The sequence below is a fragment of the Ictidomys tridecemlineatus genome, chromosome 10 (genome assembly GCF_052094955.1).
Source record: "Ictidomys tridecemlineatus isolate mIctTri1 chromosome 10, mIctTri1.hap1, whole genome shotgun sequence".
Lineage (NCBI taxonomy): Eukaryota > Metazoa > Chordata > Mammalia > Rodentia > Sciuridae > Ictidomys > Ictidomys tridecemlineatus.
Window position 1 is genome coordinate 87,663,393 of NC_135486.1, and position 27,447 is coordinate 87,690,839.

Genomic DNA, 27,447 nt, shown 5'->3' on the forward strand with positions numbered 1-27,447 from the left:
CAGCACCAGTCTCTATAGAATCTCTATTAATACAATAAATACTGTTAAATATTTTTAATATTTATTTATTTTTTAGTTGTAGGATGACAGAATATCTTTATTTTATTTTTATGTGGTGCTGAGGATCGAACCCAGTGCCTTACACATGCTAGGTGAGTGCTCTATCTCTGAGTCACAACCCCAGACCAGCACAGTTAAATATTTTTTGAAGAATTTTGTTATTCATGTTCTCAGCTTGGAATAATTCTTCTGGAGTTTTGATATATTATAAGCTCTTTTGCAGGCTGTTAAATCTTTGATAATGGGAACAGGAATTGGATACAGGATTGAAATTTATTTGATTATCTCCAAACATTCCTTCAGTCAAAAGATTTAATCTGTCTATTTGGGGAAAATATATAAGATAAATGAAAGAACATAAAGTTTGGGGTCAAATAAATATGAATTTGTATCCAAACTATCATAGTTATATTCTTAACTGTAGAATGATGACACAAATCGCAAGGATCAGGGAAGCTTTATGTCTTATTGAAAGTACTTGGAATTTCTCAATACAATGTTAAATTAATATTTTCCATCAAAATTTTGAAATTTCATGTAAGAATGAACAAGATTAATTTATTTAAATTACATTTGTGATAAAATATTTGAAAGGTCATTTCTAGTTAATATTGCTAAAGTAGCTGATAAAGAGTATTAATAATGATAGCAGATCAGATCTTGGTTTGGTGTTAGAACCTAGAGAATAATCAAACTTTATAAGGTCTGTCCACCATATGTAGTCCTTGTCATTCCAACTTCCCAGTGGGAATGGGGTCAATAGGGAACACTTTGACTGATAGTGTCCAGATTTTCATAAGCCTTCATTCCTTCATTCCAATCTCAACTTTTCTTTATGAGCCACATAATTCCAAATAAAAAGGAAGTACAAATTTAGACTATAAGAGAAAATAGAGTAAAACCTTCCTATTCCCAAGATACAATCTGAGGTTCCCTTTTTTAAATTAGTCTTTTCAATAGAATAATAAACTGCTCTGAAAAATGTTTAGTTTGAGAGATCTTCCAGGTCATATAGATTTCAGTATCTGCCAAAACAACTGTATAGCTGTTTAAATTTAATGATTTGTGGACTTTCATTTCCATGGTAACTAGTTAAGTTCAATGTGTCATTTCTAAGCTAATTAAAACATGTAGCAAGCACCGATAAAAAAGATACGCTTGTATATGAACACAAGTTTTCTTTACTTTTATGTCTACATCTACCATAAATGTAAAAAAGGCATTATTCCAGAAAAATGATTACTGAAATGTTAGCAGTTTTAATAATAATTTTGACCACTCTTATTTGCAGAATAAATGCAAAGAGAAGTGTAAAATCTCATAAATCTCTGATTTCATACACCTAATTTTTATGGAGATTTGGCTTCATCCTTGACACACTTTGCTACAAATATTTCATATTTTCAGTTGGAGAATGGGTGACATGTTTTCTCTGTAGCTTCTGCCCTGAATCTAAAAATCACTCTGAGAAGAGAAGACTATTTTTCATCACGCTTTTTTAGAGTATCTGTGGTCAAAGGACTAATTTTCATGACCATCTTATTATGACATCCTGTTTGGAGCAGGGATAGTGATCAAAACTGATTAAAACACAACAATCAACTTGTACTATCTTTGGTTTTACTGTAACATATAATTTTGTGCATTTTGAATCTAGTTAAGTTTTTATAGGTGAATTTTGAGCCTTGTTCATATGTATCATTTTGAATCATGTTAGATATTAAGTAAGGTTAAACAAAGCGATTTCAGGGCGTGCAGAGCCACTTCATTTTTCTAGTTTACTATGCTTTTAATTTAGGAAAGATCGTAAGTAGAAAGCCAGCTCACCCAAACTCTAATGACAAACTTCTTGGACCTCAAGCTCATTTTTCCTGCACTCTTTCTCTCTCACCATTTCCTCTCCCTATCTCTCCTCTGAATATCTTGTTTCTTTGTCCTTTTAACTTTAGGAAATTAACATAAATTGCATAAAAATTTTCAGTATTTTATCAAAGGAAATAGATAAGCTGTGGAATACTGGGAATGAGTGGGAAAACCTTGGAGGAGACACGGTTCTGGTGGAAGCAGGAACAGGTGGAAGTTAAATCTTGGCCAGAGGATCATGCAGGCAGAAGGGCCAGTTCAGCATCTGAACAGGGAAACCAAACAAGACCAAACTTCAACTAAGGATGGAGGGAGGGAGAACCCAGAAGCCTGTCACATGAAAAGGTATGAAGTTGAGATCAGGATCTCAGAGATGAATTTAGGATTTTTGCCTAACTCTCTGGTTCCTCCCTGACCTTCAAGCCTCAACTTCAAGGCCACTTCCTTAAAGAGACCCTCCCATTACTCCAAATACAGCAGCCCAATCTGTCACCTCAGTTATTTCTAAGTCAAAACTCTTGTCACCTTAGCAACATACAAAACAATTTCTAAACATTTCAGCTAACTTTTTACTTTCTCTTTTTCTCACCTGCTTCAAATTTGTAATTAGTTGAAGGCTGAGATCATATTTATCTTTTCATAGAGATGTTCAATAAATATTTGTTGAAAAACAGGGGTAATTGAGTGATTTAATATTGTCAATTTCCATGGTTAAAATATCTTCAAGGTATAATAATTTATTTTCATTCTTTATTGAAGGTCAGAGAGAAAGAAAAGTGGGACAAAATATTTTTTCATATACTTTTAGGCATATCAAAAGATCTACATGACTATATGAGTCCACTGTTTAAGAATTCTCTGTTATCCTAGAAAGAGGTCATGTGAAAGAGGTAAATATAAATCCAGGAATGCTGTACTTTGTAGTCAATTGGCACTTTCTGGGGTTGTTGCTATTATTATTTTTTAATCTCTTTCCAACTTGGAGGATATACTGGTTTGAATCTAATACTGGAATCACATGTTTCATGGGATTCACCCCCCCCTTTGATCAAGGGCCAAAATTAATTTCTTTTCAAGTGGGTATTTGTCATCTTAGGAGTTTTTACCTTCTCATTGCACCCCAACTGATTGTTTGGGGGACAATTTGGCTAATATATAAAGGTGACTGCAATGAATATTGTGCTGTGTCACTTGGACAAACTTCCTCTCTGCCTTTGGGTCTGAGGCCCTCATCCCCCAGAAGTTAGGATCTTGTTGAAGAGAGGTGTCTTACTCAAGGTCATGTAGATCCCAGGTCCTTATCCAATCATTGGACCTGGGCACATGTGGATGAGGGAGATTAAGCCCTCCTGCTGAATGGGGTGAGGTGGACAACTCTGAGGAAGCCTTCCAACTCTGGACCTGTGAGACAGCCACGACCTTCATTGGAATTACACTGATTGCACTAAGTTCAGCTCCTCCTTCTGCCCAACTCTATTTTCTTTACTTCCTCACAGTTAATGATCCTAAGCGCATTCCCCAGTATTTGTCCTACATGCAAATCTCAATGTCAAGATAGGGAGAGGGTTTTCTTAAGACAAGGACTGAGCTAATTTGATGACTATTACTCTACTTTTCCTGATACTCTCCTTTTTCTTGACTCGAAAGAATTATTCTGGGGAAAAGATGGTAAGTACAATATGCTGGACAGCTTTCTTCCTCCAATAGGTAGCATCTGATGGGGGTCTGGAAATAGTAATGGCACATACTCCTATTGATCCATTCCCCAAGCCTGAACTACCAGCCAACTCCTTTCCCCTCTCCATGGTGTCTTTCCAGAGAAAAAGGTAAGAGGGACCACTTCCTTACTAGTTAAATCATAAGAGATTAACTATCAGTATGTACTTGGATGTAACCTTTTTTTTTTTTTTGGTACTGAGGATTGAACTCAGGGACACTCGATCACTGAGCCACATCCCCAGCCATATTTTATATTTTATTTAGAGACAGGGTCTCACTGAGGTGCTTAGTGGCTCATGGTTGCTGAAGCTGGCTTTGAACTCGCAATTCTCCTGCCTCAGCCTCCCAAGCTGCTGGGATTACAGGCATGTGCCACCATGCCCAGCTCATTTTTTAAATATATTTTTTTAAGTTGTAGTTGGACAGAATACCATTATTTTGTTTATTTATTTTTATGTGGTGCTGAGGATTAAATGCAGTGCCTCACACATGTGAGGCAAACACTTTACCACTGAGCCACAACCCCAGTCCCAGATGTAATCATTTTTAAAACATGAGTTATGATCTTAATTATGTGCCCTTCACTCACCAAATTTGTATATTCTTCTAACTCCCTGTTCCTCAAAATGTGACTATATTTCTAGACAAGGTCTTTAAAGAGGTGGTTAAGTTGAAATTAAGTCATCTAAGGAACTCTTAATCCATATACTGGGATCTCTACAAGAAGAGGAGATTAGGTGATGGACATACACAAAGGGAAACCCATGTGAAGACAGAAGGAAAAGATAGACACCCACAAGCCAAGAAGAGAGGGTGAAGAAACCAATCTTCCCAACACCATGACCTTGGACTTCTAGCTCTGGAACTGTGAAAAAATACACTTCTGTTGTTAAAGCCATTTCTTCTTGCTAAAATCTGCAGGGTTTTGTTTGTTGATATTCAAATGCCCTGAGCATATCTAAGAAGAAGAGTCAGAGACTTCTACAGGAGGACTCAAGAATGTCTCTTAGTTGTAAACGCTTTACTCCTTGCCCTGATTTCTCGACCCTGACTTTGTTTCCACATCTTTATTACTGCTCAGGGTGGGTACCTTGAGTTGATCCTTTGGTCTTAGAACTTTTGCTCCAGACTCTTGCATTTCTATACACGCCTTATTTTGTTTATATGGTTTTGTTAGGCTGGTTCTTCACCTATACCATGAGCTTCAATTCCCCAGGAAGTTATCTTCAAGATATTTCACTAATCAAGCCCTCCATGAAAGAGTGGATGGACCGGATACCATGAAAGCTGCATGTTAGCATGGTGGGCCTGAGTTACTCGCTGGGGATTAATCAACTTGATTTTGTTCTAATTCTCTCCCTAGAAATAAGATCTAGAAAATAGATTCTCCTGAACAACCTATTTCTATAGATATAAAGCACTTCTATATATATATTAAATATACATATGTATATTTATGTGATAATTCCTGTTGTCCCAGAAACCCTTCATGTGATGTGTAGAGCCTCCATTCTGTCTTCCCTAGGTCCTCTTATGGAGCATTCTGATGCCTCCTGGCACCACCATGCAGCTGCTGTCTCATGCCTGGCCCACCCTAGATGTTGAAGACCTCCTGAGAATTCAGGATTGTGTCATAATCTATGGCAGAACAGGCATCTTATTCTCCAAACCTGTGCTGCCCAGTTGAAAACACTATCCTTTCACTTTTCACTGTCCTGCTGTGACAGCTATTTAGTTGCTTCCCTTACGGTTTCCTTTCCTGTCCTAGGATTTGTCAAGATCCAGGGATACTTTTGAGGAACCAGCTCTGCTCTATTCTCTGATGACTAAGGCTATTTCTGGTTTGGGTTTAACACAACTCCTTTTTCCCTTGGGGGAAGCTCTTTACTAGTACACTCCTCAGTTCTTCATGCAGAGAATCTTCTGGTAGGTTTGCTGAGGGCCATTGCCAAGTAGGATTGACGCATCGAAATTTCCTTGCCAGCGTACCCCATGTTGCTTAGAGGACACTTGCCTTGGACATTGCATGTGTCTTTGAGAAAGGTGACCCTGCTCAAGGACCAGGGTGGATCCAGGATTAGGGTGTATCCTGCAGGTTTTAGGAAGTATCCGGGTTTAAGACAATTTGGGTTTAGGGCGTTCCCGGTTTAAGATAATCCGGGTTTAGGGAATTTGCAGGTTGAAGGTTATTCCTGCTGGGAGTAGGGTGTTCCTGCTGCCTGAGTTCCCGCTGAGTTCTCGTGGAATTGAGAAAGTTTGGGGACGTGAATTGTGCGGGAGAACTTGGATTTCCCCAGAACGTGTTTGTAGAGGCCGGTGTGAGTTCGGGAATAAAGCATTGCTGTTTGAATCTACAAGGTGTGTGGTGGCTCGTGATCTTGTGCCCAGCCAAGACATTGCCATAGGTTCTCCTGCCAATTCTCCAAATCTGCTTAGAGAATTGAAGAGCAGCTTGAGGACAAACCAGGACTTTATGCCTCCTTCACATACGTGTATAGAGAATGAGCTACAAAGAGAAAGTAAAGAAAATGCATTACTCCTTCAGGGGGAAGCTGAAAACACTAGCTCCATTTTCCTTTAGATGGTCTGTGTTGTTTTTACTCCTATGTAGGATCTGATTTAGGATATACAACTTCTGCATTATTATCACCACCGATGATACAGTTGTATTACTTTACTGAACAGTGGCCGTGATACATACCATTTCTGTCACTTAAATGCTTTGTGCTTGTAGATGCCTGTCAGGTGAATATGACTTGGAAAATCTGGGTTGCTCAGTTCTGCCGGGCTCCTGCATTCACTCTATGTACCTTGAGGTTGGAGGAGTTTGAGAGTTTTTATGGTGATACTGCTCAGAGCCTGAATAAAAGGTGAACACTCCTGAATGTTTTATGTCTTATTTCTGGTGGAAATTGATTGCATAAAAATACATGGGCAATGACATTTTATTTTGGACTGAAGAGAGAATAATCTCATATAGAGTATTTAAGAATTTGTCTTCATCAAACCCTGAAAATATGTTACTTTGGATCATTTGCTGGCCAGAAACGACTTATAAAATATAATCTTCCTTGCAATAAACAATACTTTTATATTTCTATTCTTTACTAGTTATCAATCATATGTGCTGCTGTTATTGAAACAAAAGTTTAGAGTTAGGTGCCAATGGGTTTTTTGTTCATTTCTTGGCATATTTTTTCTATATGGAAAAGTCTATGTAAACTCAGTTTCTGTAAAGATAGGAATAGTGGAAAACAAAAGAAAGGCAGAAAAGAGTTAATTCTTTTGTTGATGTAAAGCAATATACCTTCACTTTTCATTGTGTCTTCCTCCCACTGAGATGCACATGTGACCTGGTAGAGGCAGTGACAATCTGTGTTTCTTTGGGGTCTATTTTTTCTGCAATGCACTAATCATGAATATTAAGCCCTACATGGAATCAAAGTTAAAAAAGGAGGCACAAAGGTAGAGCCAGAGGACACTGAACAACCAAACCTGACAAAGTACTAGGAGAAGAGTCTCCTATGTGCCCTGAAGAACACGTATTCTGTGACCTGAAAATTTGCACCCAAGTAATACTATGAAAAGGTCTTTTCATGAATGTAAATAACAACCCTTTACCTCAAAACTATATAATAAACAGAAAATGATTCTATCTCATTCAGTTGAATTGTATCTATTCTAACTCTGCTTTTGTTCTTCTAAGCTCCTATATCTCATTTTTAATTCTCCTTTTCACATTTTGATTCTTGTTGATAGGACCCTTTAAGAAGAAATCACTAAGTGAGAATGTGTGTGGGTGTAATTTGTACACACACAAAAGTTGCCTGAAAAAATCATGCAAGTATATTGAATATTCAGTAGCTTATATTGATTATTCACTTAGATTTAATATTTTCCATATCTTTGCCTATATAATCTCCTCTTCTGTCTTACATGGGCAAGAATCATATCATTTCCAATTGCCAAGACTTTTCATTGCAGCCTATTGTGCCGTGGCTGCCTCTGTTGCAAAGAAGGCTCTCTGTTGTGATGCTGCCCATGAGATTTTCCCCAATGTTGGGGGATGGCTCCAATGTAAGAGATGTCTTTCATTTCCTGTTTCCCAGAAGGGTGCACAGCCAGGCTCTGAGTTAGATGTCCACTCCAAATGCAAGATAGATGTTCAGGCAGCAGCTAGAAGTCAAAGGCCATGGCTAGCCCTTGATAGAAAAGAGTGACTTGTGGTAAGGTCTTTATACAAGAAAATCCTAATGGATATCAAAGGATATTAAATTGGGGCAGTGTGGCACAGTCTCCTAATGTGCCTAGTGGAGGCATGTTTCCAAAAACAGATTGTTCAGCCACTTTTTATGATTAAAACTAAAGCTATGGTGATATGGGGGCAAGTGCATGGAGTACTGCATACATGGCATAGTTAAGGGTGTCCAAGTGGCAAACCACTCCCACATGCTAGGTGTGTGATGTGCAAACCACTCACCCCATAGGCACAGCAGTGGGTGTGAGGCTGCATGTTGCAATCCCTGCACTTGCTCCATGGCCCACTCTTCAACTGGTTGCTGCAAGGACAGTTGGCCAGAAATTGTATTGGTGGCTCTCTGTAATCTATTTAGCTACTGCCTGAGTATACATACATGTTAATTGTGCAATAAAATCAGATGCACTTCCTGCTTGGTCTCTGGAGGTCTTGATTAAAGACTCCGCAGCCACACTTCTCTACCCTGTTCTGTGGACCCCATCACTGGGCAAGAGAGAGCCCACACATAGTAAGAAGTAAATGTAAACACTTGAGGTTGTAGAAGGCATGTAGAATACAAGGGATCAGTATTCTTTTGCTGAAGGTGTTGATTGGCCTAGCCCAATGGTTAAACAAGTTATTCTGGGTTTTAATCTCAGCACAACTATTTGCAAATTACATAATCTCTCAGAGTTTTAATTATTATTGAGATGTAAAAGAGATAATTCATACAAAATACCTAGGATTGTACTTGCTACATGATAATTATGGAAGGGCCTAATTGAGAGTAACTGGTATTATAAAAAAAAGACTTTCAGGTTTAATTCACTTAAAATTAGGACCAAAGCTCTATGGAAAATGATATTTACTATTAGCTAAAGCTATTAGCTGATTAAACTGTGATTGAAACTTTATCTTGAAATAAAAAAATAAAATTATAAAAATAACTTATTTTATAGACAACCAGACTTAGAGTATAAATGCTACAAGTCCTAACTCCAATCATATCTGTCGATGGCTCAGCATTGGGGAGAAAGCTGATGGAAGCAGCAGATTGCCTGGGACTGGTATCCAATGCGAAATCTCCCAGGGCAGTATAAGGAGGATTTCCAAGGTTCCCATTCAGCATTCCTTCAAGCAGCAGTGCTGTCAAGTAGAACAGGGTGTGAATATGCAGGAACTTGATTCAACACCTACTCTGACTCAATTCAAAGGTCAGCAAAAGAGGCAACACTCAAGCAGTTCATAGAAATTCCCTTAAATTCTTTCTCCCATGACCTTAGTCTTCACTGATATCACAAATCTGTCTCTAATTTCTCCTCAGATCTTCCTCTAAGATGGAACTGAGCAGATTGTACAAAGCTCTGCCTCCAGTAACTTCTTACTTCCTTTTCATGTGTTTTTTCTAATTTTAATGTAATTAGCATTGAGTAGAAGCCCCATCATCAGAGCAGTTGGGCTGGGGGTGCACAGGTGAGCCTTGGCTAAACCTTCATCCTTTGTTCAGCCTTCAGTTCTGTTCTTAAAGATCCTGAACTTCGGGTGTCAGCCAATATGGAGTGGAAGAAATTATTGGGGAACTGAAAGTAACACTTGAATAATGATTTGTAATGTTTTTTCTTCTTCTTTGTTTTCCCATACTTTGTATTCCAGCTTTGACCTGAGATAGCATCAAATGACAGAAACATGCCATAAAAACTCAAAGGAGAGACCCCTTAAAATAAAGGGGTCTCTCCTTTGAGTTTTTATGGCATGTTTCAGGTCTGATAGATGGGCCCCTGCATGCTAGTAGGCATGGAAGAAATCCTTGAGTTGTTTTTCCTTTTTTCTCCTCTCCTCTTCTCTCTCCCAACCCTGCCTTATGCCAGCCTCCATTGGGGAATATCTTGGCTGTGGCAGCAACTGTGATATTTAAAACCTGGAGAAAAGAAGAGAAAAACTAAGTCTCTGGCCAGAGAAGGAGGTGTAAAAGGCCTCTGGGAACTGGAGGCATGTGTATCAGGCAGACTCAAACAGCACAGCAAAGGTAAAAACAGAACAGATACCAGAACCACTGCTCTGAAAATGAGAGACAATTTAAGGTCTGAACCTACCTACATAATTGCTCATGAATATGTATACTTAAATTATTATTATGGCCTGCCAACTACATCATTATCATAAGGATTCAAACATGCTACTGAGAAAAACATCTATTGCCAATGGAAGATTTCTTCTGACCATGGTTAAGATTGTGCAATGGATAAATGGGTACTTTGTAAATATTTGAGATCCATAGAAAGGAATACTTTTCCAAGTTTTAGGCATTAAAATTATTGTATAATTACAGTTGGCAAAGAAAGGTCTTCTGCGTAAAATCAATTTGAGATTATTCACATCAATAATTTCACAGAATTCTCTATAGGAGGGCATAAATAAAAATGTATAATATCTCAGAATAGAAAAATTGCAAATTCTTTGGGGAAAAACAGAAGATAATTTTAATTAACACTGTGGAAAAGTCATGGACATATCTCCTTTTCAAGGCAGATAATTTTGGTGGGGCAATAGTTCTTTTTTAATTGATTTTTTGTTTGTTCTTTTTAGATATAAAAATAGTGAATGTATTTTTGATGTATTATACATACATGGATTATAAATTAATGGGATCTAGTTAGGATCCCATTCTTGGGGTTGAACATGGTGTGGAGTTACCCTGGTGGTGTATTCATATATGAATACAGGAAAGTTATGTCTGATTTGTTCTACTTTCCTATAGGGCATATTTTTATTATGTACAATTTAATAAGTCTTTTTTTGCACACAGTTCTTTATTACAGCAATATATAAAACAAATAAACATTCATAAGCTCATATATTATGATGGATGTGTTACTTCAAAATTGAAGGGAATAGCTCATACAACTAATGAAACACACAAGTCTTCATGAAGCCAAGAGATTGAAATACTATATATTTTTGCTAAAAGTATATAAATTTCCACTTTCTTCTCTCAGGATTTTCATGCTCCCTCAGTTAACAAAACATGATTACTAAAACAATAGCAGTTATGTCTGCAGTGGTAACATACTTAAAAGCTAATGAAGAATAATTGGTAAGTCATGGACAGATTTTTGACCTAGTTCCTTTTTCTTTAGGAAAAAAACTTTCACTTGGGCATCAGACCCAACCCCTAAAGTGACAAGACCTTCCCAACTCCATTAAAAGCACTCTAAATAGCCATCTCCACTTTAATATTTGGATGTAGATTGTACTCTTCAATCTGAAAGTCTTCAAGTTTGAAGTTGTCAATTTTTTCAACCCTTTGAAGGATTTGAGCTTTGGGAAAGCTTTTGATTCTTGTACAAGCTGAATTTTCAGTGGCTCAATGTGATTAAGGTAAATATGTGCATTACGAAGAATGTATAAAGTCATCTGGCTGCAGGTCTGTGATGTGTACAATCATGTAAGGTAAGCAGGGTATAGCAATGGATGTTGAAAGGCACGCCCAAGCCCATGACTCCTGACCTATGATACAGCCAGCAGGACAGCTCCCCATTCACCTTGTAGAACTAGCATGGAGGCAGCACCATCAGAAGAAAAGCTTTTGGTTTCCAAACACACATGATGATTCTTCTGGCTTCAGGGTTGGTTTTGATGGTGCCGATCACTTTTTGCAAATGGCCTATTCCTTGATCAGAATAATCTAAATCCATATCTTTGTATTCTGTCCAAAAATGTCTCCAACTGGGCCCAGGTCCCTAGCTTTTTTGGTGGAGAATCTCAGGTCATCCCAAAAGGCTTGAGACGCATTGGCATCCCAGATGTTTACTTGCCTGGAAGATAGTTCTTAGCATTTGTGGATCCCTTGATAAATCACACCAACTACTCCAAAACTCCTTTCCAGAATACACATTTGGTTGTCAGCAGAGGAATTCATCTCTCAGGCTGTAGCATGCTTTCACGAAAAAAAAAAAAATACAGGGTGTCAGTGTCTATTCAGTCTTCCTTTTTGAAGCCACAATAAAGGATGGGCTTGATCTTCCCCAGGTACTGCAGCTCCCTGGGCTGCAGCTGCTGCTCTGTACCCTGTTCCTGCAAGGCTGGCAACAGGATGCACTGCAATTCAGAGCTGGTGGCAGGTACAATGAAGACTCTCTCTCTCTCCCTCTCCCTCTCTCTCTCAGTAGTCTTTTTAAAAATTAATTGATTCATTATAATTAGGTATATATAAGAGCAGAATGCATTTTGATTCATTGTACACAACTGCAGCACAACTTTACATTTCTATGATTCTACATGATGTAGCATCACAACATATGTGCAGTCATTCATGTACCTAGGGTAATGATGTCCATTTCATTCCACCATCTTCCCTTCCCCCATGTACCCTCCCTCCCCTCCCCTCCTTCCCCTTTGCCCAGTTAAAGTTCCTCCATTTTTCCCATGCCTCTCCTCTCCCCATTATGGATCAGCACCCACTTACAGAGGAGAACATTTGGCCTTTGGTTTTCTGGGATTGGCTTACTTTACTTAGTATAATATTCTCCAACTCCATCCATTTACCTGCAAAAGCCATAATTTTATTCTCTTTTAATGCTGAATAATATTCCACTGTGTGTGTGTGTGTGTGTGTGTGTGTGTGTGTGTGTGTGTATATATATATATATATATATATATATCAGTTTCTTTATCCATTCATCCATTGAAGGGCATCTAGGTGGCTTCCACAGTTTAGTTACTGTGAATTGAGCTGCTATGAACACTGATGTGGCTGCATTACTATAGTACGCTGATTTTAAGTCTTTTGGGTATAGACCAAGACATTCATCCATTGAAGGGCATCTAGGTGGCTTCCACAGTTTAGTTACTGTGAATTGAGCTGCTACGAACACTGATGTGGCTGCATTACTATAGTACGCTGATTTTAAGTCTTTTGGGTATAGACCAAGAAGTAGGATAGCTGGGTCAAATGGTGGTTCCATTCCAAGTTTTCTAAGCAATCTCCATACTGCTTTCCAGATTGGTTGCACCACTTTGCAGTCCCACCAGCAGTGTATAAGTGTACCTTTTCCCCACATCCTCACCAATATTTATTGTTACCTGTATTCTTGATAACTGCCATTCTTACTGGCGTGAGAATAAATCTTAGCATAGTTTTGTTTGCATTTCTCTAATTACTAGAGATGTTGAACATTTTTTTTCTATATTTATTGATTTAATGTATATCTTCTTTTGAGAAGTGTCTGTTCAGATTCTTAGCCCATTTATTGATTGGGTTGTTAGTGGTGTTTTGGTGTTAAGTTTTTTGAGTTCTTTATGTATCGTGGAGATTAGTGCTCTAACGTGTGTGTCATCTGATAAAGACTCTTAGTAAGTCTGAATTGATAAAGAAATTCTCAGCAATTATTGTAGATCAAATTGTTACACTCTCTGCCTGAAAGAAAATCTAAGTGCTCTATAAGCATAACCTAATTTTAAACTATATCAAAGAAAATTTTATAGAATGATTAATGAGGACTTGTATTTTCAGATGAAAACATTTTTTTGCTGATAATTAAAAATGTACCTCTCATTTAAGAGTTCAAGTTACCATTTGGTAAGCTAATATGTGGGATGGGGTCCTAATAAAATATCTTGAAAACTTGGTTCTTAATAAATAGCAGAAGTGAGACATATAAAAACTCCTATTTCTTGAGAGTAGATGGAAAATTAATCACTTTGGCTATTTTTATGTAAATGTAGACTGATGTAGTAGGATGATAGTTTTAAAATTTTAAATGTCTCTGAACATGTGTTATTAATTTTATAGCATAATAATATACTTGTAATTATATTTTAAAATGATTCACTTCTCTAATTTCTTTTACCTGGTGATACTTCCTCAATTAAGGCATTAGCTAAAGTGTTCAGTACTCTTTCTCATAGAGAAAATGAGGAAACTGGTCAGCCAAGCATGGATAACAGAAATCCCACATAGGTTTGGGAACTCAGACAGACTTATACCCTTCTGTCCTGGATAGATGGCATCTAGGAAGAATAAGGACTACATGACAACTGTTTAGAATTCTTCCATGCCCCAGGGTCAAGAGAGGCATCACTGTGAACTCAAGGGAGGCATGGGAATTACTTAGAAGATAAGAAAGACCTAAAACTTTAAGGTCAGCAATGAGGGATAGCTCAGCAACAGCTGCATGGTGAAGTGGGCACCATTATTAAGCAATGACTGAGGCTGAGTAGCCAAGGCCAGACAAATGGTAAAGAGGGCAGCTAAGATTTATGCCCAAATAGCATCACATTGGCACATGGACAAAGAATAAACTAATAAAACCCAATATCAAGTCCAGAAACAAACCTAAACATTTACAAACTTTATTTATGACATTTTATACCAGTGAGAAAAGGATAGACTATTTACAAAAGTTGACCTGGGCAACATAAAAATTGAAAAAATGAAACTAGTCACCTTCCCCAAGTCATACATAATTAACAATACTGAATGTTAATTATAAAATTATAAAATCTTTAGAACATGTAGGAGAATATTTTCTTAACTGTGGTTTACAGGTATTCTTAGGATATACAAAGAATAGCCCATAAAAGATTAGATTAGTTATTGACAAAACTAATACTATTTCCAACTTACAGACTATAAAAAATGGTGGGGCAGGGAGAGATTCGTTAAGTTTTTATTTTATTTCTTGGTTCTAAAAAAATCCAGTTTTCCCTGGACAAAAAAAAAACAAGAAAATTATGGTGTATAATAATGTTTTACATTTATATAGTGGTTTAGAGACTAGTTTCATAAAAAGCCATTTCATTGAATTTTCAAAAATCTCCTGCAAAATAAAACAAGTTAGGGCTAGGCTTACTGTTCTTCTTTTATAGATTAAAAAAAGTAGATTGTTGTGTTATGTTCAAGCCAGAGACTATTAAATTCAGAGGAGAAGCTGGGTCTTGAAATTGTATCAATAGACATTATTATCCAAAGTACATGTATGAAGATACGAATTGGTGTCAACATACTTTATATACAACCAGAGACATGAAAAATCGTGCTGTATATTTGTTATAAGAATTGTAATGCATTCTGTTGTCATTATTAAAACAACAGCAACAACAAATGCTGTACCAAAAAGATTAAATGATTTAGAATCCAATCAACTGCATTTGAGCCCTGGTTCTACCAGGAATTCTCCACAGGATTATTAGAAGAAAAAAGATAAGAAAATGTTTTTTAAAAAACAGTTATCTATAAGTCACAATAACAGCAGCTATTAGATTTTTCCGTTGTGCTGTTGAATTTGACAGACTAATTAAGCACTTGAATGTAGTAATCTCATATACTTTTGTATTCCTCATAGACCCTAACTTCATTTTCACAACTAGAACCCTATCTCCATAGTGACAGGGATTTGGGGCCATTTCTTGGGTTGTTGTTGTCCACTACACTTACAACAACTCCTGGCACACACGAAGCTCCTGATCCATATGAAATAAGAAATGAATTATTTTATTAATTAATTTTCTACACACTGATATTTTACCAATCGGATTCCATACCATCAGCATAAGGATACTTGACAGTCAGGACCTTGTTTTCTAAGGAAAGTGAGTTGAGGGTCCATGGATATAAGCTTAAAAAGAAAGACTAGAACAATTTGTATCCATCTGTAAAGTGCCATGGGTAACTTCCTAACTGAGTTCCCAGCAGCCTAAAACTTACCATAAAATCAAACATGCAGTGAGTAGAATATCCTGGCAAGAACATGGACACAAAGAAAGACAGACAGTGTTCTACCCCTGGCTGCTACAGACTTGATATATGGCCGCAGGCAAGTGAATTAACTCCAGATGTCCTACTCCAAGGAACATGGAGATGGAGTCAATGATGTTTAAATACCCTTTGGTCCTATCACACCTTTCATCCTCCAACCCAATGTGTCCCACTAAGAAAAAAGTACAATTATAAATGTAGATTGTGATACAATACAGGGAAGGCCTTTAAAGAAAATGAGAATAAGAAAACCTCACAGTACATTTCAAATTTTAAAAGAGCCATGTTAGCTGTTAATATTTTGAAGGAAAGGTGTCAAATCCCTTCCCTTCTAAAGAAGTTTTACAAACTACTGTATGTTTTCAATTCTCATTCCTTCTCTCTGTTCCTAAATCATGTATATTTTAAACTTATAATTATTGATTGGCTCTAATAAATTTCTTAGAAAAGATAGCACTTAAAATGAAACCTGGTGTTATAGTTTTACTTCAAAAAAGATTCCAAACCAAACATTCTTATCCTGATAGTGATATTTGAAATGTTATTTTCCAATTATGAGATTTAGTGGAAGTATCTGATATTAAGTGAATTTTAGATCCAGGTAAGAAATAAGTAGTTGATAAAAATCACCATGCAACAAATGAAACATATTTTTCCTTTCTACTCATTCTATTACTTTCTTAAACACAAAGAACACAAGGCCCATAAAAGCCTATACCGCAAGTGCTATATAAAACTGTTTATATACACTTTACAAAAAGTATAAACAGAACTACAAAACAAATTTGGACAGCTCCTCTTTCCTACACAATATAAAGGCAACGGATAATAGAAGTTCAAAATTCATAGATAAACATCAAGTGGATAACACCAGTGAGGTTTTAAATGTAGATTATTTTACAAATAAGTCCAACTCTTGGTTCCTTCAGCCTCAATAAGTATAATTTAAAAAATAGTTTTGGTTTTACTTGAACCATGATGTAAATGTTTATAGCTTTGTAGGCCTGGAAAACTGACAATAAGAAAGCAACAGACCAAATTGCCCAAAATAATGATCAAGAAAACACCTGGGCCACCTGTTCTAAGGAGTTAAGAAAGAATCCAGACAATAAGTTAGATGATTTAGAAACGTTGGTCTCAACTATTTGAGTATCATTTATATTGATAATTTTCACTTTGGAGTACCAGTTCATATCAAGAAAGCAAATATGCATTTTACAGCCATAAATGGCAAAGATGGGCCTCAGATTCAATGAAGGGAATGGTTGTAAAATTCAATGCAGGGAACACTAAAATACTCTGTAAATATTTATTAAAGGATGAATAAGAAATGGAGAGATGAGATTTCACTAAAAGTGACTAATATATTCAACCATCCTCATTCTAGCAAATGTTTTTCCCTAGGAAAGGAACAAACAAGTGTATCACAACAGAGATTATAACAGTTTGGTTAAGTAGAGAAGAGATGTGTATTCAGTATAGAAGAAGGAGGGAGAGAAAGGTCCCAGAAGGTTCTTCCTGCAGAGCAAAGCCTAATCCTATTCTTCCTGTGCTTGGGAAACTAGTAAATGATGTCTAGATTATTTGAAGCAGCACAATTTCATTCTGGTACTTCTGTGAGGATCAAACTGTAATCTGAGCATTTACAGAGCTTTATTGGGGTTTATTATCTTAAAGACATTACAAAGATTATGACCTTTGAGAATTCATTTTATTTTGCTTCAGTTTATTAGTAGAGATATCTACATTATAGATATTTTCATTAGAGAGGAATAGTATGCATATAAAATAGGATAACTTGAAGTTTGCACATTTAAAATCTTGTGTTCTCACTTAGGCAGCTTATATCTTTCCAATTAGTAAAATCTTATAAATAGTTTCTCAACAGTCTTGCATTTTTCTTATTTTCCCTATGTTTCTCCTACATTTTTAATTGTTAAAATTTTTCTTGGTTATTTCATTGTGAATTGAATCATTTTTTTCTAATTGTATTTTGAATATGGTTTGCCTGTTAAGGCTGCTGCTTAATTGTGTGTTAGGCTGTTTTCTTGTTAATTCTTATTTTTTCTTAGATACATCTCAAACAGAGAAGTTTAAAAATGTATTTGTGGTGATCTTTTAAAAAAAAACAACTTGCAATTTTGGAGCTGTTTATACATTGGGTCATTGATTTAATATACTCTGTATTAAAAATCCACTGTTCAGTGTCTAAATTTTAAGTTATTTTACAAGGAAGGGTTGTGAATATGCCAAAAGTCTTTTTGACATCCAGGCAAATAATTCCATTTATATCATACATACATCCATATGCACATACACAGTAAAGCAGCAATTTTAATATAGGCAAATAATACTCAAAATACTATAGAAAAAAATTGATCCCATTCTCAATTGTAAGAAAGAACATGAAATAGCCAGGAATGATTTTAAAAATGAAAAATGTAGCAGAAATGTGAGAAAAATAAGAAAATGCAGGATTATTGAGAAATTTTATATGTATATAAAATTTATATATATATATATATATACAGTTTATATATATATATTATATATTGATAAATTATATGAACACTAAGAAACTATATATATTCCCCCACCACATTTAAGACAGATGCAGACTCTGGCTAGATGATCTCTTTTGGTTTCCTTTATAATTCTCCTTTGATATAATCCACAGACCCATTTAGATTATTAACAGAATCAAAGAACATTTTGATTGTTATCTTTTCCTTTTGAAGGGAAAAAGGTATAACCCAAAATATTTCTTGAGACTTTTCATGAGCTTGGACCTCATTCCTGCACCCCTCTCCCCAACGGGTATCCCAGTTTGTCCAGCCCACTGGACGTCAGCAGGCCAGAGAGGGCTGGTGATTAACAGGCCCTAGCTTCCTTAGCAGGCTGTCAAAGTGCACTGATTCCTGGGGCGATCTTATTTTCCACTTGTTCTCTCAGGAATGAAATCAAAGTTCTTTACCTCGGTCGGAGCTTGACTGCCAGAAGACTGCATCCTCATGGTCCCAGCAGCACATATTTGGGAGAAGTTCTTTGGGGTTTGGACATTATTCAGAGCGGGGGAGACACTTTCCTTGAGGCATCTGCCTTGTCTAAGGGCGATCGTGCAAACCAGGGCGCTCCGAGGTTGATACAGGGCTCCCTTCGCTTCCAACGCCAAGTCAGAGGGGCGGCGAAGCCCCTTCTTGTCCAGCCCAGGGTCCCGCGAGTAGCCGCCGCTGGCTGGCGGTTGTTAACCAGAGGCCCTGGCGCGCGCTGCAGGGGGAAGAGCAGAGCTCCCACGGGATAGGGCGGTGGTCCAGGGACCTACCAGGCGTCTTTCCTATAGAAGACTCTTATCTGCTTTTCCTGCCCACCTCTGTCCCGCCCCTGGCAGGCGGCCAGGTCCCATTTCTACCAAGGCAACCGCCCTTAGGGCCACCCCACCGCCTGCCTCCTAGGAGCTCCTGCCGCCAGCGGGCAGTAGGGACTAAGGAGCGCCCAGCTTGGTGCCCAGGTAAGGGTTGGGGCAGCGCCTGTGACCCGCGAGGGAAGGCAGCAGGGAAGTGGCGCTGAACCTCTGGGGATGTGTGGCATGCACCCGGGCTCAGAGAGCATGAGGCCTCTAGCCACCAACATAGACAACAAGAATGTTTTTAGGATACCGAGGGCTATGAGAGCTTACTTTAAGGAGAGAATAAGAGGGAGCAATTGAGCGAAACTGGAGGGGTGAACTGGAGAGCTAATGCGCCCCTGGCCTGGTCCACTTGGTGAGGTCCTGCAGCAAGCGCAGCATCCTACAGCTCATCTTGAGTCCCCGAATTGTATTGAAGGGTGATTTCTCTAGGATCTGAGGTCCCTGTTCCCACCAAAGCATCTGTAAAGAAGTTTTCCTTTTAAGAATAGAGAAAGCAGAGAAGTGCGATCCTTATAAACAGAGAAATCTTGCCTGAAAAGGATTCCATCTCAGCTTGCTCACCAGCTGTACTATTCTCTTCTCCAGTGCTTTGTATTAGCACCTTGCTAAAATCCCCCTTTGAGAATTTTTTAAAGCAGTTGTTAATTGTTAGGATGGAAATGGGCCTGTAAACCTTGACATAGTTGTTGTAATGAGACTAACTTTAAAAAAGGGTTTGTGTGTGAAAATCCAAAGTATCTTCATGGGTTTTTCTTGTGGTTTCTGTAGATTGGTGAATTAACTAATTGTCCAGGAGTCCAAATTCTCAAGAATTTTTGTAACTCATATTATTTTAGTAGCTTTAGAGTAATTTTAGGAGCTTTGTGTTCCTTGTGTAAAAGTGCTAAAATTGAAGAATGAGTTACAGTCTTGCTGTTCTTGCCCCAAGTGTTTAAGTTCAGATCCTGAATATTTATCCTTATAATGGCATATATATATATATATATATATATATATATATATATATATATATATATATATATATATATATAGTTTTTTGTGGTTGTTATGTGTTACAGGCCCAGGACTCCAGCTGCAGCCTTAGATGTGTATTCTGTGTCTTGGTATCTGAACATTATATTTTCAAGCTTTGCTAAAGGTAAGTTGATAAAGTTGACACGTTTTCTGGATTTGGCAGAGCCTAAGTGCTAAGTTTTGACAGATATATGCAGGTGCATGTTGTTCATGCTATTTGTATTTTTAATACATTATTAAAGATAGTTATTTTAAAATGAGAAGATTTAGTAATGTATAAGCTTTCAACGTATATTCTTTATGAATATATTGATGTGATGTCTAGCTTGTGAAAAATTACTCTCATCTTTCTTGGTTACTTTTCTTTATTATTCTTGGGGACAAAAATGCAAAGTAAAAGATTCAATTTGATGACTTTTAATATGACCTTGGTACATGTATCTATTGGAAGAGATTTTCATCACATCTCAAAATAGTATCATCCTGCACTTCCTTTTTCAACTGTCTTTTCAGCATAATATTTTGGTGCTTACATTCTTTGAAAAATATCTTTTATCTATTAAATCTAAAATATTTGAAGATCCATAAATTGCTACTAATAGTTTTGTCAAACAAATATTTTAAAGCTTAAATATACTTTAGGATATGTAGTTCTTTATGTAACATATAGAGATTTAATGTAAATGCAATTTACAAAGCATTTCCACAATACCTGGGGTTGTGACTCAGTGATAGAGTGCTTACCTAGCACATTCGAGGTTCTGGGTTCCATCTGCAGCACCACATAAAATAAATAAATAAAATAAAGATATTGTGTCCAACTACAACTAAAAATAAATATTAAAAATAATTTCTGCATTGTATTTTACAACTTTTCTTCTTACAATGATCCCTTAATTAGTTTATATGATTTGATAATTTGAAAAATGTTTCTAGCAAACTCCCTTTCCCTGCTAATAGGAAATAGTTTTCTATTAGTCTTTTAAACTAAGTCACATAAAGACTGTTTATCAATTTGGGGACAGACAGGGAATCAGGAACCTCAGAATGGGAAGCATTGCTCTTTTAAACTAAACTGCAATCATCTATTACTGAACACCTAATATTTACTGTGGACTTTGACCTGGTTTGTGTCTTGACTCATTTACAGTATTACAACCTTAAGTACTTTCCAATCCTCTGTGTTCTTTCTGAAATTAGGGGTTACAATAATAATTTTCCTTAAAATTTTCTTATAAGTATCAACTGATATAATGAATATAGAACTATAAGCACACTGGGTACCTGGAATACAGTAAGCCAACAGAACAATGCTGGCCATTGTCTTTATCCATTGTTCCTATATCTGAGGGTAATTAAACATAAATAAGTTTGTTTTCTGGACATTATTTGATAAGGATACAAAGCCTCATATAAAAATTATAGGTTTATAGTTTAAAAGCTGAATTTAAACTTAAAACATGTTTACATGGGAATCGGTTTACTTATCAATATTTTCAAATCAGTGAAATTTGCATAAATTCCCAGAGTCCAAGCTTTTCTTGAAAAACCTAGGATGGGTTGCCCACTTTTCATGGGCATACACCCTCCACTTTGCCACAAGGCTGCCATTTTCTGAATTTTTTTGTCAAAACCTGTTTCACTCATGTGTGAACCTCCCTTGTTCCTTCAGACATCTGCATTTGTATTTTTTTGTTTAACTCTGGAAATATCCCTTACTAAATTAAACAGTTAATTATGTAGTCCCAACTTTCATCCTTTAAAGTGTGGAGGAAAATAATCCTTTTTACAAAGCAATTTACAAAGCATTTCCTCATAAAACTTAGGTGATACTTATATCCACTCTAAAAATTTGCTTGGTCATGCATTATTTTTTTAAAATATGTATTTCTTAGTTGTAATTGGGCACAATACCTTTATTTTAATGTGGTGCTGGCGAACGAACTCAGGCCCTCGCACATGCTAGGCGAGTGCTCTACTGCTGAGCCACAACCCTAGCCCTGGTCATGCTTTATTATTCCATTTTCAGCTATAACATTTACTCCTACTTTTATACTAGCACTTAAAATATTGATCTAATGATTTAAAAGGTTTCTTTCAATTTTTAAATTTTCTATAATGGAGAAAATTTCTCTGAAATGATAACTTCCTGAGACAGGAGGATCAAGTCCTGTAGATCCAGGTCCAGCATCTGGAGCACATTATACCATGGTGTTCTCTCCAAATGCCTTGCATAGCTCGGCCACTATGGCTTTGCTGGTTGCAGCCCACATGGCCTCTCACTTGGCTTGTGTCTGCTGGATTTTCTCAACTTTCCTAGGCAGATGTTCCATGTTACCAGCATATCTTAATCTTGGGAGTCTCTATTGCAGCTTTGTTTTCCTTTTCACGTCTTCACACATTGCCCTTGCAGGGGTGGGTGGCCCATAAAGACTCTGTCCTTGTTGTACTTTGCCTAGCCTCTAAAATCTTCCTTTGAAATCTCAGTGAAAGCCTCCATGACCCCCTAACTCCAACATCCTTCATTCTTGCAGAACCAGCACTACATAATTGACACCAAGGTCTACCAACATCTGGAGCAGTAGTCAAGCCTCCTGGGACCATGGCTGCAACAGTCTCTGAGTGCATGGGTGGCTGAGCAAGGCACAACAACTTTCTAGGTCCCCCATGTGTAAGCCAGGTTCCCCCTTGGTGTCTTCTCAATGGAATTTTTACTTTTACTCCTTAAACATGAGATGCCCTCAAGCCATCTTTCCAATTGTTTCTGGGTGAAGTAATTAGCATTTTTTTAGTGTGTATTCACTTTAACAACCATATTCCCTTTAACATCCACACCTTTTTAGTCTCAGTTTTCTGGCCAAACTGCAAGTTTTTCAAATCTTTCTGCCTACTTTCTGCTCCTGATTATCACAACAAACTTGGCCTGCAGTATCCATGCCACCACCTGAATGGCACCTCTGAGGAAGTATAAACATTTCCCCAAAAAACTAAATTTCTCCATTTTACCTTTTCTTTAATTTTTAATTTTATATATTTTGCAATGGTTTTGAACTTTTACATTTTTTTGGTGGATTAAGTCTTCATTGTATATAGTGACCCTTTTTACTGATAATAAATATTTCTGTCTTAAAACATATCTTGTTCAATATTAATCTAGACACACCACTTTCTTTCATTAGTATTTCTATGGTACTGTTATTTTATTTCCAATATTTCTTTGTCTGTAGGTTTTATGTGGATCTCTCATAAATCACCCATGGCTTCTAATTTCTGTTTTTGTTTTTCCGTTGGTGAATTGGTGTTAAGAGCTCCTCATCATTATATTTCATTCTGATGGTTCTCCACACCCCCCCCCGGGGTATTATTATTATTATTATTAAGATATTATTATATTTTTAATAATACTATTTGAGCTTCCTAAATTTGAGTGTTACACCTTGAACTTATTCGGGAAAACTCAGCCATCACTAATAGCTTTTTTCCATTCTCTTTTTTTCTTTTTTTTATACCTTTATTTTATTCATTTGTTTGTATGTGGTGCTGAGGATCAAACCCAGGGTCTCGCACATGCAAGGCGAACGCTCTACCGCTGAGCCACAACCCCAACACGGCTTTTTTTTCCATTCTCTATTCTCTCTCCTCTCAAACTTAGATGAGATGTATGCTTGACTTAAGCAGTCAGGAAAAGAGAGTTAAAGCCAGGCAATTTGACAAAAGGAATTCAATACAGGGAACTAGTTACAAATGTTTTGGTGCATCTAAAAGCCAAATAGGAGATAATGAGACAAGTTAAAATTTAGAAATAGCAAAAAACTATTGGCTTTCCTAGGACTATAGAGATACAATGAGAAAATAGCCTGACCAGAACTTAGAAGTGGAGGGTATCTAAAAACACTATGTTTCTGTTCTATAATAAGAGGTATGATAGAGGACACACAGTCATTGATGGAGACACTAACACAAAACTCAGAGAAGAGAGAGGATAAATATCCTGGTATCTCCCTTTATTCTATCCTCTAGTTTCTGAAGCCAGTAGGGCAACGAGTATGGAGCATATAGTTTTGAGATGTCAACCTCAAAGATTCAGGTCATAAATAATCATGAATCATTCTGTGAGAAAGCTAGTCATTTAACTCTCTCCATATCTTTTAACTTGGCTTTTATATTTTCTATTGTCTTGTGCCCTTATATTGTATTCTGGGTAATTCTTTTGTTTTGGTAAAACAAATACCAAATAAAACATATCCTTCTAACCATTTTTGTGTGCAGTTCACTGATAATTAAGTTCACTGAACCCATACAACAATAATCCCATTCCCCTTCCCCCTACAATTCTACTTTCTATCTTTGCATTTGACTATTCTAGACACCTCATTTCTCTTTTGCTACTGGATTATTTCACTTAACATTTTTAATAGGCTCATCCATGTTGTAGTATGCATTGAAATTTCTTTTCTTTTTAATATTGAAGAATATTTCACTATATAGATATAGCACATTTTGTTTATCTCTTTATCCATCAGTGGACACATATGTCATTTCACTGCTGTAAACATGGAGGTACAGCGTCTATTTGAGCTCATATTTTTAATTCTTTAGAGGTATTTTGGAGAAACAGAATTGCTGGGTCATATGATAGGTAGTTCTGCTCAATTGTTTAAGGAACTGCCATACCATTGCCCACATGTAACCCAGCTATCCCACTCCTGAGTATTTATGATAAGAAATAAAATCAGCATACTATATTGATACAGCCACATCAATGTTTGCAGCAACACAACTCATAGTAGCCAAGTTATGGAAACAGCCCAGGTGCCCATTGACAGAGCAATGGATACAGAAAATGTAGCATATACACAATGGTGTTTTATTCAGCCATTAAGAAGAAAGAAATTATGGCATTTGCTGGTAAATGGATGGAACTTAAAAGCATAGTGATAAATGAAATAACTCCAACTCAGAAAATCAAGGGTTAAATATTTTCTCTCATATGCAGAAGCTAGATCAAAATAAGGAAAAAAAATAAGAGAGAATGGGAATCCCATGAAAATAGAAAAGAGATCAGTGGGGTGCAGGGAGGGAGCAGGAAGGCACTGGAATGGGGAGAGGAGGGATGGGAAAAGGGAGGAATGGTGGAATGGAATTGACCAAACTCTGCTATGTGCATATGTGATTACACCACAGTGAATTTCACCCTTATGTGTAATCTATAAACCATTAATTTAAAAAGAACTGTAAATAAATTAAAGGCCTGTAAAGGGTAATGAATGGCGATGGTGGGAGGGGAGGGAAGGGGAAAATGGGAGATAGAATTGGAGCAAACTATATTCCAGTCTCATATGATTATATCAATATGAATCCCAATATTATGTATAACTATAACTAACTAATAAAAAAATGTTGAGGTTTTGATAGCAATTGCATTGAATTTGTAGATCATTTGGGGCAATATTGGAATCTTACCAGTGTTAGATCCTTCAATTTATGAACATGGGATGTTTTCCCATTTATTTGTATGTTCTTTAATTTCAATAATCTATTATAGTTTTCAGTGTATAAGTCTCTCATCCTCAATTTAGTTTATACCCAAGTATTTTATTCTCATTGTTGTTACTGTAAATACAATCATTTTCTTAAATTCTTGTTTCTTTTTAGATTGTTCATTGTTAGTGTTATGAAATGCAACTGATTATTTTTTAGGATTTATAAATTTATATATTTTTCCTAGGGAAGAAAACAAAAACAAAAACAAATGAAAAACATGGTGTGAGGGAAAACTGGAAGATGAAGGTCTGACAAGACTTAGAAAAATTAACAAAGGAATTGTCTGCCTACAAGCCAGCAGAAAGTAAGAATGATGGGTGCTCTTCTTGTCCCTCCATGGGGTCTAGTTTTAACAGCAGTCCTAGGAACCCAGCCCCTATGGCAGCCAGACACAGGAGCTCCCGGAAAGTGACCCAAGGTGTGAAGGTCCTCAGAACACACCAAGTGCACAGACAGCCAGCCTTCCCAGAATGTGCCCTTCACCATGGGGCTCCCAGTATTTTAAAGGGCCATTTTCCTTTTAAGAAAGATGCTAAGTAAAACAAACAAACAAACAAACAAACAAACAAACAAACAAACCTACAAGAGGGGAAAAATGTTCCTGCTGCAGTGAAAGTCTTTGGTTCCTGCGGAACGAAGGTGAGCCCTGTGTGCAGGACAGTTCGGGGTTGGCTTGCAAGGCTCTCCTTGGGCTCCTGGATCACATCTTTGCTAAGGTCTGTCATTTTGGGATATTTTACTTTCTTCTGGTCCAGCACATTCTGAGCCCAAAATGACAGTTTCTGTAATTTTGCCATCTTGGGTGTTGACTCGCGATTTTCATAAGGTAGAACAGCTTGGTTAACCTCACTCCAAACCTTTTGCTTTTGCATCCTGAGCTGACTCCTCAGGGCTATAGAAGGCCAGCAGGGTCAGCATGCGCTCCATCTCCGTGAGGCACTCTGCTCTCCTAGCCCTGCTCTCTCTAGCACCGCCTAGATCTGTCCCGGGCGGATCAGCTCAATTACTTGCTGTTGCTGCGGATGAAAGTGAAGGTACCGGTGTGTGTCCAAGAGCTCCGGACAGGGACTGTTAATCAATGCGGTGGCTTCTGGAATCATCTCCTGAATCTTGATGAGAGAATCAAGAGTATCCGGATCCACGCTGGGTTGAATCCCAGATTCTATGCGACAATTCTCTGCTGCTTCCTTAAAGTCTTCTGTGACCAAGTAATTAATGATGAGGCGATTCATGTCCTGTTGAGCTTTTCCAGCCACTCATCTTTCCTGATTTCATCAGGCTTTTCTGCATAACTCATTCTGGTTTATTTCTTTCGGATCCCGCCTCCCGCGCAATCATTCTGGGCGGTGGTCACAGCACAGCGCCTCTGCAGCAGCTAACCCGACTTGGGAGGGGCAGTTGCGGCAATCGCCAAGCAGAGGCAGGTGGAGGCCAAGCAGAGGCAGGTGGAGGCCAAGGTGAGGCGGAGGCGGAAGGGAGGCTAGAGAGGGAACCAATGCAACTGATGTTTGCATGCTGGGTTTATTTCCTGAAACTTTGCTCAACTCATTCTGACAATTTTTTCTCCCACTTTTTGCTGCTGGGGATGGAATAGCTGGAATACACATGCGCGCGTGATATATGTGTGTGTGTGTGTGTGTGTGTGTGTGTGTGTGTGTGTGTGTGTGCGCGCGCGCTTGCTTTAGGGTTTTCTACATAAAAAAAAGTTATACATAAACAGTGGTAATTTTACTTCTTTCCAGCCTTTTATTTTATTTATTTACTTATTTATTTAGCCTGATTGCTGTGTCCAGTACTAAGTTAAGCAGAAGTGAAAGTGGGCATCGTTGTCCTCCTCCTATTAGG

At 37.3% G+C, this 27,447-nt stretch overlaps 2 pseudogenes; both read right to left on the reverse strand.

Moving 5' to 3' along the window:
* Window positions 1-10,879: 10,879 nt before the first annotated feature.
* Window positions 10,880-18,648, reverse strand: LOC101955689 (thymidylate synthase pseudogene; annotated as a pseudogene).
* Window positions 18,649-25,830: 7,182 nt separating this feature from the next.
* On the reverse strand, window positions 25,831-27,204 carry LOC101955403 (glucose-induced degradation protein 8 homolog pseudogene; annotated as a pseudogene).
* Between the last annotated feature and the right edge of the window lie 243 nt (window positions 27,205-27,447).